At 52.8% G+C, this 15,024-nt stretch overlaps 1 protein-coding gene and 1 long non-coding RNA gene across 5 annotated transcripts in view; one reads left to right on the plus strand and one right to left on the minus strand.

Moving 5' to 3' along the window:
- Positions 1–15,024, plus strand: part of RBM19 (RNA binding motif protein 19) — a 120,832-nt gene that overhangs the window by 59,979 nt on the left and 45,829 nt on the right. The window lies entirely within an intron of this gene.
- LOC147355527 (uncharacterized) lies at positions 101–3,620 on the minus strand. Its single transcript, XR_015144007.1, has 4 exons — positions 3,484–3,620; positions 2,249–2,353; positions 1,194–1,320; positions 101–550 (listed from the first exon to the last, which is right to left on the minus strand). It is a non-coding gene; the product is annotated as an uncharacterized LOC147355527 (long non-coding RNA).

The raw sequence follows: 15,024 nt of genomic DNA on the forward strand, positions 1-15,024 counted from the left end.
CCCCAAGGCAGCCAGCCCGGTTCTCAGCTCGGCAGCATCCGGAATCCATAGCATGTTTTCCGACTCCCGCTAGAGAAGACGGCCGTAAAAGACTCAGATTGTGTCTCGCGTTTTGTGTAATTTATTTTATTGGAGGTTTTTGGGCAGCAAGGGTGGGGAGGATGAGAGAGCATCCATCCAAACAACCATTTAGGCTTGTCAGAGTTCATTTATTGAATTAGCGAGGTTACCACTGCCGGGCTCCCAGCTGCCAGCCCGCAAAGCTGGGCTGGATGCAGCCTCGAGCCTGGAGCAGAACCAGGCGCTCCGATCAATTACGGTGGCTTTTTTTTTTCCTTCCTCCCTCTGCTCGACTGAAGTGCAGAGGAATGTGTGTGTGTTTTCCTTTCTCCCCTGAAGAGTCTCCTTCTCTCTGTAATATCAGTCGTTCCACGTGTTTCTTTCCAAGCACCGTGCATCCAAGCAGGGAATAAATAATGCTTTGTATTCACTGCCTTTTACCTAAGCAGTTTAAAATTCATTCTTTTCTCTTCTTCTTTTTCTTTAAGTACTGGGGTCCGGGGCGGGGGAGAGAAAAATGTGAGCGACACCAGAGAGCAGCTGTTTCGTGATCAGGAAGCAAGCTCACTTCTGCCTTAAATCGAGGGCCCGTGGGGTAGTCGCAAAGACGCAGTGACCGCAGGAGAATGTAATCTTTATGTACCAGGTAAGGGAGCCCATGTGTCATCCTTGTTTCCTCCCCTCAAAAAATTCCCACATCGACTCAGACTTCCACGATGGGGGTCTCTTACTTTGGGTTTCTGTCGCTGCAGTCAGACTTGGGGCTGAGATGGTTTGGGCATTACAGCCGGGTACCCTCCTCCTCCCTGCAGAGTTCCCTCACCCGTTGGTACCCAGAGAACTGAAAAGGGCTACATCCTCAGGATGCCTCTGTTTATCTCTAGCACAAGTGGTCACGGGGCTTCGCTGGTGGCTTAGCGGTGAAGAGCCCACCTGCCAGTGCAGGAGATAGGGATTTGATCCCTGGGTCAGGAGGATCCCCTGGAGAAGGAAATGGCAACCCGCTCCAGTATTCTTGCCTGGAGAATCCTATGGACAGAGGAGCCTGGCGGGCTGCAGTCCATGGGGTCACAAAAGAGTCTGACATGACTGAGCAACTAAACTGAACAAAGGCTTCAGCAGCGAGCACTCACCAGGGGCGTTTGTGCCCACGGGGGGATACTCGGCAGCGTCTGCAGTCGTGTTTGGTCGTCACAGTGTGCTAGGTGCTAGCAGCCTCAAGCGTAGGCCAGGCATCCTTCAGGGCACAGGACGGCCCCCCTACAACAACAGAGTATCCTGCATAAGACATGGGTGGTGCCCGGGGGGAGAAACCCTGGCCTGTAGGGAGAGGGACCTTATTTGCAGAGGAAACAGCAGAGGAGCTGTCAGTGTACCAGTGTTTTTAAATAGGGCTGCTGTCGGCATGGGATGAGAGGCGTCTGAGGGGTATTTCATCTGTAAAGCTGCCACTTAATCAGTGCCACTGATGTCCCCGCCTTCATTGTGACAACCAAAAGCAGCCCCCTTCTGGGTGAGGGCTGCCTCTTTCCTTAAGAATCCCTGCTTTGGGGGCTTCCCTGGTAGCTCGGTGGTAAAGAATCTGCCTGCCAATGCAAAAGACGAGAGTTTGATCCCTGGTCCAGGAAGATCCCACATGCCTCAGAGCAGTTAAGCCTACGCACCACAACTTCTGAGCCAGTGCTCTAGAGCCCAGGAGCCACAACCCCTGAAGCCCACATGCTCTAGAGCCCGTGTTCCGCAACCAGAGAAGCCACCACAGTGAGACGCCTTTGTACCACAGCTGGACAGTGTGCCCCGCTCACTGCAACCAGAGAAAGCCTGAGCGAGCACGGAAGACCCAGAGCAGCCAAAAATAAAACTAAAAAAACACCTGCTTTAGTTTTGTTTTTAGTCATGACTGTGTGCCCAGTGCCAACCTAAAGTCTTAGGTATCCTTTTTTTTAAATAAATGTTTCATTTTCTTGGCTGCACCACACTGCATGTGGGATCTTAGTTCTCCTGACTAGGGATCAAGCCCAAGACCACTGCACTGGAAGCGAGGAGTCTTAACCACTGGACCGCCAGAGAAGTCCCTTTGCACATCCCTTTTTATATTTAGTCTTTACCGCAGTCCCAGGAGGTCGATGTTCTACCTCCACTGTAAAGATAAGAAAAAAATGAAGACTAGAGAGGTGACAGCCCTTACCTGCAGCCAAGAAGCAGGGAAGACAGGGTTAAAACCCAGACCTGTCAGAGGCCAAAGTCTCAGTCACTCTGCTTTCCGATCCTCTCGGAGCCTCCGTCTCCTCACCTGTTAAATGGGTGGAAGTGTGATAACCATTCTCCCATCTCAGATGTTTTCCTGAGAATCATGAGAGAGAATGCATGCAAAGGGCCTTTGGAAAAGTACAGGGTACAGATGTAAGGAAAGTGTAGTATTGTTGCACCTGCCAAGAATCTGAAGCCGTCTGAACAGTGAGAAGTGTTTTTCGTGAACCCATGTCATCAGCTGAGTCCGTGGCCCCTGGAATGTGAGCTTGGAAGATCGCCCTTAAAGCTAGACGAAGTTGGGCTGAAACATGCAAAGTGGCCACATGGCTGTCTCAAATACCCTTTGGGTGATCAGATGCTGGCTTCTTCAGGACTGTTCCATGCTGTGTCATTAAACAAACTGGTTATATAATGGTATTTCAAGGGGGATGTTTTTAAAGCATTGAGTTTATACAAAAAGCATCATGGGTGTAGTGGTTAAGTACCCACAACCCAGAATCTCAACAGAGCAATGTTCTGTGCTGTCTCTCTGTCCCCAGCTTGGATGGGTGATGGGGGGGTGGGCAGTAAGTCGGGGAACCAACAGCAGGGTGAGCTGCACATCCAGATCACTTTGGGGGCTTTTAAAAGTGGGGAAGACAGAGCCTCATCCCAGCCCAATTGAAGTGGAACCTCTCGGTACTGGCATTTTTTTTTTAACACCTTAAGTAAGAATGTATTTTTTCAAAAACAGGGTTGTTTTTATCATTGCAGTGCAGTTCTCAAAAATCATGAAATTACCTTGGATGCAGTCATCTTATCTAATCTACAGACCTTATTCACATTTTGTTAGTTGTCCTAATAATGTCCTTTATTTGGGGAAGAGGCAGAGGGGCCAGGTCTGATTCAGAATTCAGTCCAGGATCACATGTTGCATTTAGTTTACTCATCTCTTTAGTGTTTGTCCCTCAGTCGTGTCTGACTCTTTGCGACCCCATGGACTGTAGCCCACCAGGCTTCTCTAAAGTCTGTGGAATTCTCCAGGCAAGAATACAGGAGTGGGTTGCCATTCCCTTCTCCAGGGGATCCTCCCGACCCAGGGATCCAACTTGAGTCTCCCACATTGCAGGCAAAGTCTTTACCATCTGAGCCACCAGGGAAACCCAGTTTCCTTAATTTTGGAGACATTACCTGGCATTTCTTTGCCTTCCGTGACCGTGACAGTTTTGGAGCAGCCAGCCAGTTGTCTTGCAGATGTTCTCAGTTGTGGCTGCAGGCTGCCTCCTCGGAATTAGATTGGATCGAGGCTCTTTGGTGGCGATAACCTCAGAAATGGCATCCTCTGAGGTGCTCAGCATCAGGAGGCACCTCCGCTTTGTCCCACTGCTGATGATGTTATCTTTCTTTTTAATTAATTAATTGGTTGCACAGGATCTTAGTTGTGGCTCGAGGGCTCTCGGGTTCAAGGGCTCAGTGGTTGCAGCGCACAGGCATCTGTCTAGTTGCGTTACAAGGGCTCGGTTGCCCCATGGCATGTGGAATCTTAGTTCCCAGATCCTCGTCCCTCTACATTAGAAGGCAGATTCTTAGCCACTGGACACCAGGTGATGTTATCTTTGATCACTTGGTTAAAGTAGTTTCTGCCAAGTTTCTCCACTGTTAACCTATTATTGTTCCCTTTGCAATTATCAATATTAATAGTAAGTATCTCATCTCAGGAGGTGCTTTGGGGCTCTGCAAATACCCTGTATCTGGGCTCGCCATACTGCGGTTAGCATCACTAATGGTGCCTGAATTATTCATTGCTGTGCTGGCTAACAAATGGTGATTTTGTAATTCATTCATTGCCCACAGTTATTGGTTGGTAGTCTCCTGGGAAGAGCCTCTCTGCCCTCTCCCTGACCCCCGCCCTGCCCATATTTATTTTTTAAGTTTTTATCAGTGTAGGCTCAAGAATTATTCAATGAGTCAAAACCCATGATCATCATTATTTATTATGTTATTGAAATTGTCCCCAGTTTGGCCAGTGGAAAGTCCTTCAGGCTGGGGTGTATCCTTTTGACATGCCTCTCTTTTTTTTTTCCTCTTTGAGTACTTCCTTATCTTCTGGCGTAACAAGATACTGCAAACTCATCTTGTACTTTTTCAGCTCCAGCCCTGGAACCAGCCATGTCTCCAGGGAGCCCTGGTTCTTTTCAGTGAGTGATGGTATTTAGATACCAAGATCTGGGTGCGGGGTGTGCTCAGGGGTCTCACGGCTTCTGGACCAGGATTTTAGCTCTTTTAGGGCAGGATAATTTTCTGTGGTAGAGGCTGTCCTACATATTGTGGGACATTTAACAGCATCCCTGACCTTTAGTGCTAGATGTTGGAATTTTAGTGTCTGGAAGCAGTGGCGGTTACAGAATTTCTCCAGTGGGAGAGACGGGGTGTCTGCAGGGACTCATGTGGGAGCTGTAGTCACACGGTAATGAAGCATATGTCTTACTTAGAGAGCAGGTGGCATGGGGACAGTTGAAAGTCCTGAGGGCTAGGGTACCCCCAAGTCACTCCTTGGAGCCGTCCATGGTCTTGTCCAGCTCCCCTCCCCAAAACTCTCCGAGCCTTCTCATCTCCCTCTGCCTAGAGCTCTCATTTTAAATTCACCCCAACCCCAGTGCCTTCTCGCATCCCTCCTGGTACCAAACAGGGTTTGTCTTGCAACTCTTTTTTAGTATGACCTTACTTAAAATAAAATGTGCTGGTCCTGGTCCTTACCTCTGAGGCAGAAGTGTAATACTAGAACACAGAGTGATGACGAGTTGGGATGAGGCTTTACAGTCTGCAGACCTGGAGGCCAGGTCACACATGGGTCAGTGCCATGGCCACCCGCCCAGAGTGCCACAGGCCAGGTTGCCGATGTCGCTGAACAACCTGTTAAAACGTGAAGAACCCGGCAGCCTGTTAGTCTGTCCATTCCAAGGAGAGTGAAGATTTTCTTCTTCTTCTTTTTTTAATATTTGTTTGGCTGCACTGGGTCTTAGTTGCAGCATGGGGGATCTTTTGTTGCGGCATGCTTGCTCTCAGTTACAGCATGGAGGATCAAGTTCCCTGACCAGGGACTGAGCCCAGGCCCCCTGCCTTGGGAGCCTGGAGTCCTAGCCACTGGACCACCAGGGAAGTCCGGAGCTTTTCCTTCTTTTCCCCACAAGCCAGGAGACGCCCCCTCCCCAGCACTGCATCTCCTCCTGTATTACTGCCATTCGGTGTTTGGCACCCCAATTTCAGAGCTTCCTTCCCCGACACATCCCCAGACAGCTCCAGGCTGGACTTCCCAGGACCCCTGCCCGCTGATGGGGCCTGGCAGTTTCACGGAGGGAGTTGCAGTTATGAAAGGCTTAGCAGCTGGGGTGCTGGCCGCCGGGTGTGTCCTGGACACACCCTCGGGTGGAGGGTGTCTGCATCACCCATGTGGGCGGGGTTGGCTTCCATCCAGACGGATTGGTCACCTAAAAGAGCCATTCACCACCCCCAGAGTTAGTGTTATTTCCAGAGTCAGTGGTGTAAGGAGCAACGGTGGTTTGTAGAATGAAGGGTTTCTCCAGCTCCTAGAAGCAAGCTCCACTCAAGTCAGGGAGACAGGAGGTCACAGAGCCACAAACGTGGCTCCCTTTCTCGTCCACGCCCTCCGTCCACACTGCCACCTAGCATCCTGACCACCCTGTCCTCTCCTGTCCCCACCTTCATCCTCCTCCATCCATGGGCCCCCAAAGGAGGGAGGAAGCCACTCAAAAGCTTTGACAGGCAGTGGCTTTAAAGAAAGCTTTCCAGGTGGCACAGTGGTAAGGAATCCGCCTGCCTATGCAAGAGACGTAGGTTTGATCCCTGAGTCGGGAAGATTCCCTGGAGGGAGAAATGGCAACCCACTCCAGTATTCTTGTCTGGGAAATCCCTTGGACAGAGGAGCCTGGTGGGCTGCAGTCCGTGGGGTTGCGAAGAGTGAGATATGCATGCACAGCTTTAAATAAAGACCCTTGAGGCTCTGGATATAAAAGGAACGTAGTTGACAGCCGGAGAAAGGCACAGTTGGGAGTGGATGTCCCCACAGCTTTTCTAATTCACTCGTTTCTCTGCTGCAAAGGTAGATAGGGAAGGCATGCCCACCTGGGTCCTGGGAAGAAATGTTCTCAGCCTCCCATCTCTCCAGTCGGGAACCTTCTCTAGCTGCGGGTGCTTCGATTATTTTTTGGAGGTGGGGACATCAGGCCACTCGACACTCGTCCTCCTTCCTCTGTTCCCATGACAGATTAAATTATTCCGCAGGAGCCTGCACTCAGGCTAAATGACCGCAACAGCCGTATCATGGCAACTATACCTGCCTCTGGTTCTATCACTTTCTTCTGCAGCCGCAGCTGCTGAGAAACTTGGTTGAGAAAAGTCATTTTCAGCGTCGGGCGGGGAATCCAAGACAATAAGGTTCCAAAGCTCCCTCCCGTGTCCACACACCCTTTAGAGCAATGCCCCAGTTAGGGCAAAGCTTGCCCATGTAACGAAGCAGATTGAGGGCATGGGCGTTTGAGAGGTGATGTAGGTGCTTAGGTTGGCAGGCTAAAAACTAAAGGGTGTTACAGACTAAGTGGAAAAAAATTGTTTTAATTTTTACTTATTGATTATTATTATTTGAGGAGGTGCTATGCTGAGTCTGCGTCACTGCATGCCGGCTGTTTCTAGTCGCGGCGAGCTACACTCTGGGCTCCCAGGTGGCACTAGTGGTAACGAACCAGCCTGTCAGTGCAGGAGACAGAAGAGATACAGGTTCTATCCCTGGGTCGGGAAGATGCCCCTGGAGGAGGAAATGACAGCCCACTCCAGTATCCTTGCCTGGAGAATCCCCATGAATAGAGGAGCCTGGCAGGCCACAGTCCACAGGGTCGCAAAGAGTCAGACACGGCTGAAGCGGCTGAGCAGGCATGCCCTCTCGCTGTGGCGCTCGGGCTTCTCGTTGCAGAGCACAGGGCTCGGGTGCGTGGACTCACTAGTCAGGGCACACGGGCTTAGTTGCCTGTTTCGTGTGGGATCTTCCTGAACCAGGGATGGGACCCATGTCCACTGCATTGGCAGGCAGATTCTTAACCACTGGACCTCCAGGGAAGTCCGACCAAGTGACATTTGATGAGGTCCGTGGGGCGGCAAAGAGTCGGACACAACTGAGCGACTGAGCACAGAGCCACAGATATCTTCATTTGGTTCTCCTCACACCAGAAGCTTGGAGAAAGGATGTAGGTATAGAGAGATTGGCAGGTGACCCGGGAGCACCGAGGGGAGGTCAGGAAGGAGCAGTCATACACGGGGGCGGCCAAGGCCACTGCTGTGTCACCAGGGCCTGATCCCCCGGAGACTCCTGAGATGGGCACAGAAGGCCTTTCCAGAACAGTCTGCCTGAGAGCCCGCACCCTGCCAGCTGGACTACCCCCCGGGGCCAGGGCTGCCTTCCACTTGGGATTGAGCAGGCACCGGGAGCAGAGCGGGGGCCACCGGAGGGGGACGCTGGCAGGGAGTGGGATTGGAGTCCTCGGGGGGACTGGCCACCACAGCTGCAGCCGCACGCCAGCACTGGGGAGAGGTGTGCAACAGAGTCTGGTCCCTTGAGCTGCTCCCCACAGGCAGCCGCATAGCTGGTGGCGTGTGCTTCTCTCCAGAAGTGGTGCTGTGAGCACATGCCATCCCATGTCCTGTCGTCTCCCTGCTGGGTTTTGTTTTCTTTTTTTAACTCCCTGGCACCTGTTTTTTGGTTTTGTCTTCTTTTGTGTTGTCTTCCACTTAATCGACTATCTTGGCTAAGTCTGATTTGGGAGCAGTTTTCTAACATTGCACCCAAAGGGAGTGGGGAGAAGGGAGAGGGGAGTGCCCTGTTCTGAGCACAGCATCCTCTCCTCCAAGGACAGAGTGTTCAGGTGGATATTCTCTTCTCGTAGTCCTAGAAAAGCTGAGTTGGGGGCTGCTGGAGTGTCTCCAGGCCCAGCCATCTGCAATGGCAGGCTCCCGGGAAACCATCCCCTATTAGGGTCTCCTCCAGTGGATGTTGCCTTGGGAGGCCGAGGGGGGGGGGCCTAATGATACTTTCTGCAAACCTCCCTAATTACCAGCCGACATGAATTTTCTCACGGCCTCTGATAGTGCCCCCTGCTCATACAGGCAGACCTCGGAGATACTGTGGTTCAGATCCAGACCACATCAATCAGGAGATTCACAATAAAGCGAGGCGCACACACATTCTCTTTGGTTTCCCAGCACACGTAAAAGTTATGTGTTCACCCTGCTATTAAGAAAGTCTATGAAGTGTGCAACACGTTGTGTCTAAAACAATAATGTACTTACCTTAATTGAAAAGTACCTTCCTGAGAAGTCCCTGGCAGTCCAAGGGTTATGACTCAGTGCTTTCACTGCTGAGGGATCCAGGTTCAATTCCTGATTGGGGAACTAAGATCCCACAAGCCACTTGGCGTGGCCCAAATAAATAAATAGTTCCTGATTGCTTAAAAATACCAAAATGATTACAGTCATCACATCCAGGATCACAGATCAGGGACCACCACAACCAATCTAACAGTGATGTGAAAGTTTGAAATGATTCAAGAATTACTAGAATGTGATGCAGAGACACAGAGCAACCAGATACTGCTGGAAAAAATGGTACCAGTAGACCTGCTCGATGCAGGGTTACTGCAGATCTTAAATTTGGTCTGAAAAAAAGTGCTGTAGTATTTACAAACCACAGGAAAACGAGGTCTGCTTATGAATGCCTGATCAGGGAAAACAAGTAACGCAGGAAGGAGCCAGGAGGTAGACACCTGCTTTTCAAGGTGATGTAAGGAGGACATGGCTGTGCAGGGGGAAGGTTCTGAGCTGGGGTGTGGGGTGGGTGAGGGCGGGCAGTGACGGTGTGATGACCGAGGGGAGTGGGATTGGGCCAGAGGATGAGATTGTCTGGAACTGGGGTTGTCAAACTTCTGTAAAGAACCTGTGATGGTTAATTTTAAGCATCAACTTGACAGGGCCACTGGGTGCCCATAAAGCTGGTAAAGCATCATTTCTGTCTGTGAGGGCCTTTCTGGCAGGGGTGAGCATTTGACTTTATGAACTGAGTAAAGGGCAGGAACCTCACCAGGTGGGGGAGGGTGGGGGGCAGGCACCATCCACGGCCTTACGCCAGAGCCCGAATAGAACAAAACAGTGCTGGAAGCGGGACTCTGCTCTTCTGCCCCCAAACACTGCTGCTCTCGTTCTCAGGCCTGGGAACTCAGACCAGACTCACGCCAGAGGCCCCTGGTTCCTGACCCTTGGACCTGGGACTTCAACACCATTGCTCCCCTGGTTCTCCGACCCTTGGACTTGAACCAGAGCTAGCTTTCCTGGGCCCCAGCTTGCAGGTGGCAGGTTGTGGGGCCAGTCTGCCTTCGTGAATGTCTTTCTCTGTATGTATTGGACTGGCCAAAACCCGTATTCACGTTTTCCCTACGATGTTGTGGAAAAACCCAGATAAACTTCTTGGCCAACACAAGATAGAGAGAGAGAGAGATAGATAACCTATTGGTTTTGTTTCTCTGGAGAACCTTGAGCCAGAGAGTAAATATATTCGGCCTTGTGGGCTGTGTGGTCTCCATCACAGATACTCAGCTCCATCTGACTCGCCAGCAGGCCTAAACAGACTCTAAGCAGACAGGCAGAGCTGTGCTCCGTTGAAACCTTACCCAAGAGAGGTAATAGGCCAGATTTGGCCCGTGGGCCAGAGATTGCCAACTCCTGGTTTAAAAGAACCAGTCGCTTTTTCCTCATCAGAGTAGACACGGATACTGGAGAGCAGGTGATGTCTCTGCTGCAGTAACTGACCTTCCACCCCACCCCCCAGTCCACCCCATACACCATCAGTCAGTATCCCCAGAACACAGTAGTAATGATCACTGGCAGAGCTGCTCCCCACCAGGGAAATCACACACACACACCCCTGCAGAATTCTAGGCTCCAAAGCACACCTGTGCACAGCTACCCTGTTTCGCATTGGAGAGGATGAACTCTGGCATCCCGGGCCCTGGGGCAGCCCGTCCAGTGAATAGAGCATCAGTCTGTGCATGCTGAGCATCATCAGTCTGTGGGTACCAGTCCCATCTCTGCCACTTGACCTATAGAAGGGAGGCGAGGCCAGGGGCCTTCCCCCTCTTTCTCATCTGGAAGGTGGGTTGCAGTCCTGGCCCAGGACTGCTTTGCATTGGCTCAGAAAGTCAGAACTTGCCAGAGAGGAGCACCCTTACCTGCCTCACCTGATCCCCTGTATTGACTCTGTCACCCTCCCCTTCATTTGTCCCTTGTGCTCTTAGCATGCACTAAGGGCACAGCTCTGTGTGAAATGCTTTAGACATTATGTCTCCTTTAAGCCCCACCACAGCTCTGTTGAGTGTGAGGGATTGTTATCCCCATTTTTACAGACTTGCAAGCCAAAGTAGAGAGTGGGGGAGGCAGCTTGACCCCCAAGCTTGTGTCGTGAGCCCGTGTATCCCTTGTAACACCACCGTGCCTCCTGACCTCTGATGTCTCTCACGTTGAGTGGTTATTGTTTAGTCGCTCAGTCATGTCTGACTCTTTGTGACCCCATCATGGACTGTAGCCGGCCAGGCTCCTCTGTCCATGGGATTTCCCAGACAAGAATACTGGAGTGGGTTGCCATTTCTTCCGCCAGGGCATCTTCCCGACCCAGGGATCGAAGCCTCGACTCTTACATCTCCTGCATTGGCAGGCAGGTTCTTTACCACGGAGCCACCTGGGAAGCCCTAGTTTGACTGGGGGCCACCCCAAACATGGGGTACGAACTCATCCTTGTCTTTGGAGGAACAGCTCCCCACCAGGGGTTGGGAAACAAGACGTCTGATCTATGTAGAATTTGTTTCTCTGGGGGATGGGGGGTGGCTTGAATGGAGCCAGAGAAACCAAGCCTGGTTTTCTTTTCTCTCCCATCTTGCCCCACGAGGGCGTGAACACCTTTGATTGTTTTTCCTCTCCCAGTAATTCCCCACGCCCACCCCAAGGTGCGCTTCGCCCCAGGTCTGCTGCTTCTGAAAAAGTTGCAACCACACTTCCTGTCTTCCAAAAGAAACGGGGGCAGCCGTGGGGGACGGGAGACGCGGCCAAGATCCACACCCCACGTGCCAAGAGGCAGCTGGGAGATAAAGCACGTCCACGGCTTTGTACGTTGCCAGAGACAGGATAATTTACTCTTCCCTCCTCTCGAACTTTGCAGAGGACGCTCTTTAACTCGCTGGGGAGATAAACAGTGTTTGTTGCGGAGGGGACCTCTCCCTACTGATGACTGACTCTTCCCTTTCTCTTCACCCCTGCCTGGGGCTCGTCAGTTTTCTTACACCCTGAATCCTATCTGGCCCTAATTGGGTTTCTTATCATAGAAAGACGCCCCCCCCGCCCCCCCGCCTCAACCCGAGACACCTGTACACACCAAGATGCATCCCACGGTGGGACGCATCGTGGCCCTCACGTCCAGACTCTCTCCCTCTCCTCCCCCCAGAGCCACTGGAACTGGCTCTCTGGAGGCCATTTCTCTCTGTCCCTGACTCCAGACCCCTCCAGCTCTCGGCTCCCACTGGACCCTCAGCTCCTGAACTTCCTCTTCCCTCCTGTAGTTGAACTGAGCTCTGCGCTGGTTTATTCAGCCCCAAACAGATGGCTCCCTCTCACCAATCCATTTCCACCTCTCCCTGCCTCTGAAAACTCGCCAGCCAGCCCGAGCTTGGTTTGTTTTATTGTCATTTTCTTTCCCAGGCTTTTAAAAATTCTGTTTGTCCCAGTCAGTCAGGGTGAGCGTCCCCCTCCCGCTTGGTGCCGGCAGGGGACCGTCCACTCCCTGTCTCCCGCCAGCCCCTGGAACGGCCTCCCAGGCCTTCCATCAAAGGCCCACGCTGTGGATTTGCATCCCACATCGTCTGCAAGGGTGTGTCAGCTCTCTTCCCCCTGGTGACAACCTGCCGGCTTTTCTTGGAAAGCTCAGATATTGAGGCTGCTCAGTTATCTGAGGCACACTCCAGTCTGAGCCCTCTGGACCAGAGAAGGGGGTCCCTCCCGGGTGTGAGGTCTCGGTCAGGGGGGCCTGCCTGCCCGGCAGACCTGGCAACCACACTGTCTGCCTCTTCCCAGCCATGAGTAGGGCTTGATGGATGCTCAGGATGCTTGCTAAGGGGATGGAGAGCTTCCTGACGCTGTGGCGGTCCTGTGGCGTTCCTTCTAACGGTAGGTGTCAGAAGTTTCTAGGATGCCAAGCTCTTTAGGAGCTGCTTTCCGTATCTGTCAGCATCTCCTTAGCCTCTTTTTCTGCTCCCTCCCATCACTCACCTGATGGCTTCCCAGTGGCTGACAGGTTCCAGCGAGAACCCGAGAAGGGGGTGCAGGAACAGAAGTGGGTTACTGCGGTGGCCTGGGGACGCGGTACAGCAGAGGAAGAAGTCGGGGAACTCCACGGTCAGACAGCCCTGGGCATTGCCCTGTGGGTTCAGACAGTTGGCCCCTCGGGGTCACGTACACTCTGGGAGCTCAGCGTCCATGAACCTTGCTCCCAGCAGTGACTGAGAGCAGCAGTGTCCACCCTTTTGGCACCAGGGACCAGTTTCGTGGAAGACAGCTTTTCCCTGGCCCGGGGGTGGGGGAGTGGGGGTTGTTTCAGGGTGCTTCGAGCACATGACTTTCATCGTGCACTTTGTTTCTAATCTAATGCCGCCGCCCATCTGACAGGAGGTAGGGGTCTGCGGCCCAGAGACTGGGGACCCCTGGATGAGAGCTTCCTCCGAGGCCCCAGGCACCCGTTTACCTCCCTGAGCTGTGTTTCCTGTTTCTGGCATCGAGGACCTGGGTCCTAAGAGGGACCACACATGGTTTGTTCTGCTGCACACCAGGCACCTTTAGCCCCATCCCGGGCCCTGGCCACACAGTAGTCCAGCAGGGAAGAAGGACCTTAAGCAAAGAGAGAGCAAGATACAGGGAAGGATGGAAGTCGGTGACATCCAGGAAGAGGCGTGCCTCAGGTGATGGCAGAGGCAAAGCTGATGTATGTCAGCGGGCCGGGTGGGAAGCCTTCGGGATCCTCCACCTGGCAGTCTGTCCCGCTCGCCGTTTTGTGGGGCAACAACCAGGCTTATGGGTCTGTGTTGACCTCCAAGTCACTGAGCCCAGGACATATCACAGAAGGCGTGTCAGGGCTGTGTAGATACGTCTGCCGTTTGCCCCTGCATCTGATGGCCCCGGGCTGCTGTGCTTGGCCAGTTCTTTTAATACTATGTTTTGGTTTTTTTAGATTCACACAGGGGTCAGCAAACTAAGGCGCACATGCCAGCCCCCCGGGGCTTCCCAGGTGGGGCTAGTGGTAAAGAGACTGCCTGCCAATGCAGGAGATGCAAGACACGCGGGTTCGATCCCTGGGTCAGAAAGGTCCCCTGGAGGAGGGCATGGAAACCCTTTCCAGTGTTCTTGCCTGGAGAACCCCATGGAGGAGCCTGGCAGGCTATAGTCCATGGGGTCGCAAAGCGTCAGGCACACTGAAGCAGCGTGGCACAGCCCCCTGCCTTTGTTAGTCAAGTCTCACTGGCACATAGCGGTTTGTTGACACGCTGCAGTGGCAGAGCTGGGAAGCTGTAAAGGCAAAACTATAGACTGTCTGACCCTTCGCAGAGGAAGCGTGTGAACCCCTCGTCAGCCCTCACTTCTTGAGGCCTTTTATTAACCTCTTGGCCCTTCTCAGCTGCTTTGGGACAAGAAATTAGATCAACGAGTTTGCAAAGTAAAAGCAAACAGGCTTTCAGTGGGAGGGGGCAGGGTCAAGGGCTCTCCCATGGGTGACCAGCGGAAGCTTAGGACGTGGGCTTCCTGGCGTCATTCTCTTTTGCCCGTGGGACTCTGCTTCCTTCTGGAGTCTACGCGAACACGCAGCAGCATCTCCTCCTGCAGGACGCAGGAGCTGTGTGGCACGGATGGTATGCGACTTGCCATGCTCTGAGCCCCCTGCTCCCCGCGCCTCTGTCCTCGACCCCTAAGTGGTGGTGTTGACTCACATCCCATCGGAGCTCCGATTCCTGAACCCGGGCAGGATGCTGCTATCGCCTTCCCGCCCCTTTTCCTAGAGATGCTGTCGGGACGCTAGAGGCTTGTCTGGGTGCTGGGCTGCCGCCTTGTGCTTCTCCAGAGAGAGGAGAAGAGCCGGGCCTGCAGCCATGAGGCAGGCGTGCTCACTGGTGCGCCCCGGCAGCCCCGAGTCGCTCTGTGGTCCATGTTCAGTCTCCCCGGGATGCCTTCCTCTTGATGCATCAGGAAGTGGGAGACGCTGTTGGCAGCTATGGGCTGCTGATTGGCACTACAGTGGGGGGACCATCAATGGAGAGTTTCTAATCCCCCCAGTGACTAGAAGTTTTCTACTTAACCATGTCTGCCCCTTAAGATCCCTTCAAAACCTTACAAGCTCAGCGGAAGTTCTCCCTGTATTTGTGAGATCTGGTTTCTCTTTTTTTTTTTTTTTTTTCCTTCACATCCTCCTTCGTCCACCCACCGTCCACAGTCCCCAGTTAGGACCTTGTGGATCACTGGGAGACCTGTGCCCTTAGCTTGAGGTGTCAGAACAGGCCATGTTAGTTTGGGAGAGTGGTGTGGGCCTGATGGCAATCAACTGGAGGTCATCTGGCTTCATGACATGCAGTCCTCCCTAGG

The sequence above is a fragment of the Bos grunniens genome, chromosome 17 (assembly GCF_055505025.1).
Source record: "Bos grunniens cultivar Pamir isolate PY7600 chromosome 17, Bosgru_T2T1.0, whole genome shotgun sequence".
NCBI classification, from domain to species: domain Eukaryota; kingdom Metazoa; phylum Chordata; class Mammalia; order Artiodactyla; family Bovidae; genus Bos; species Bos grunniens.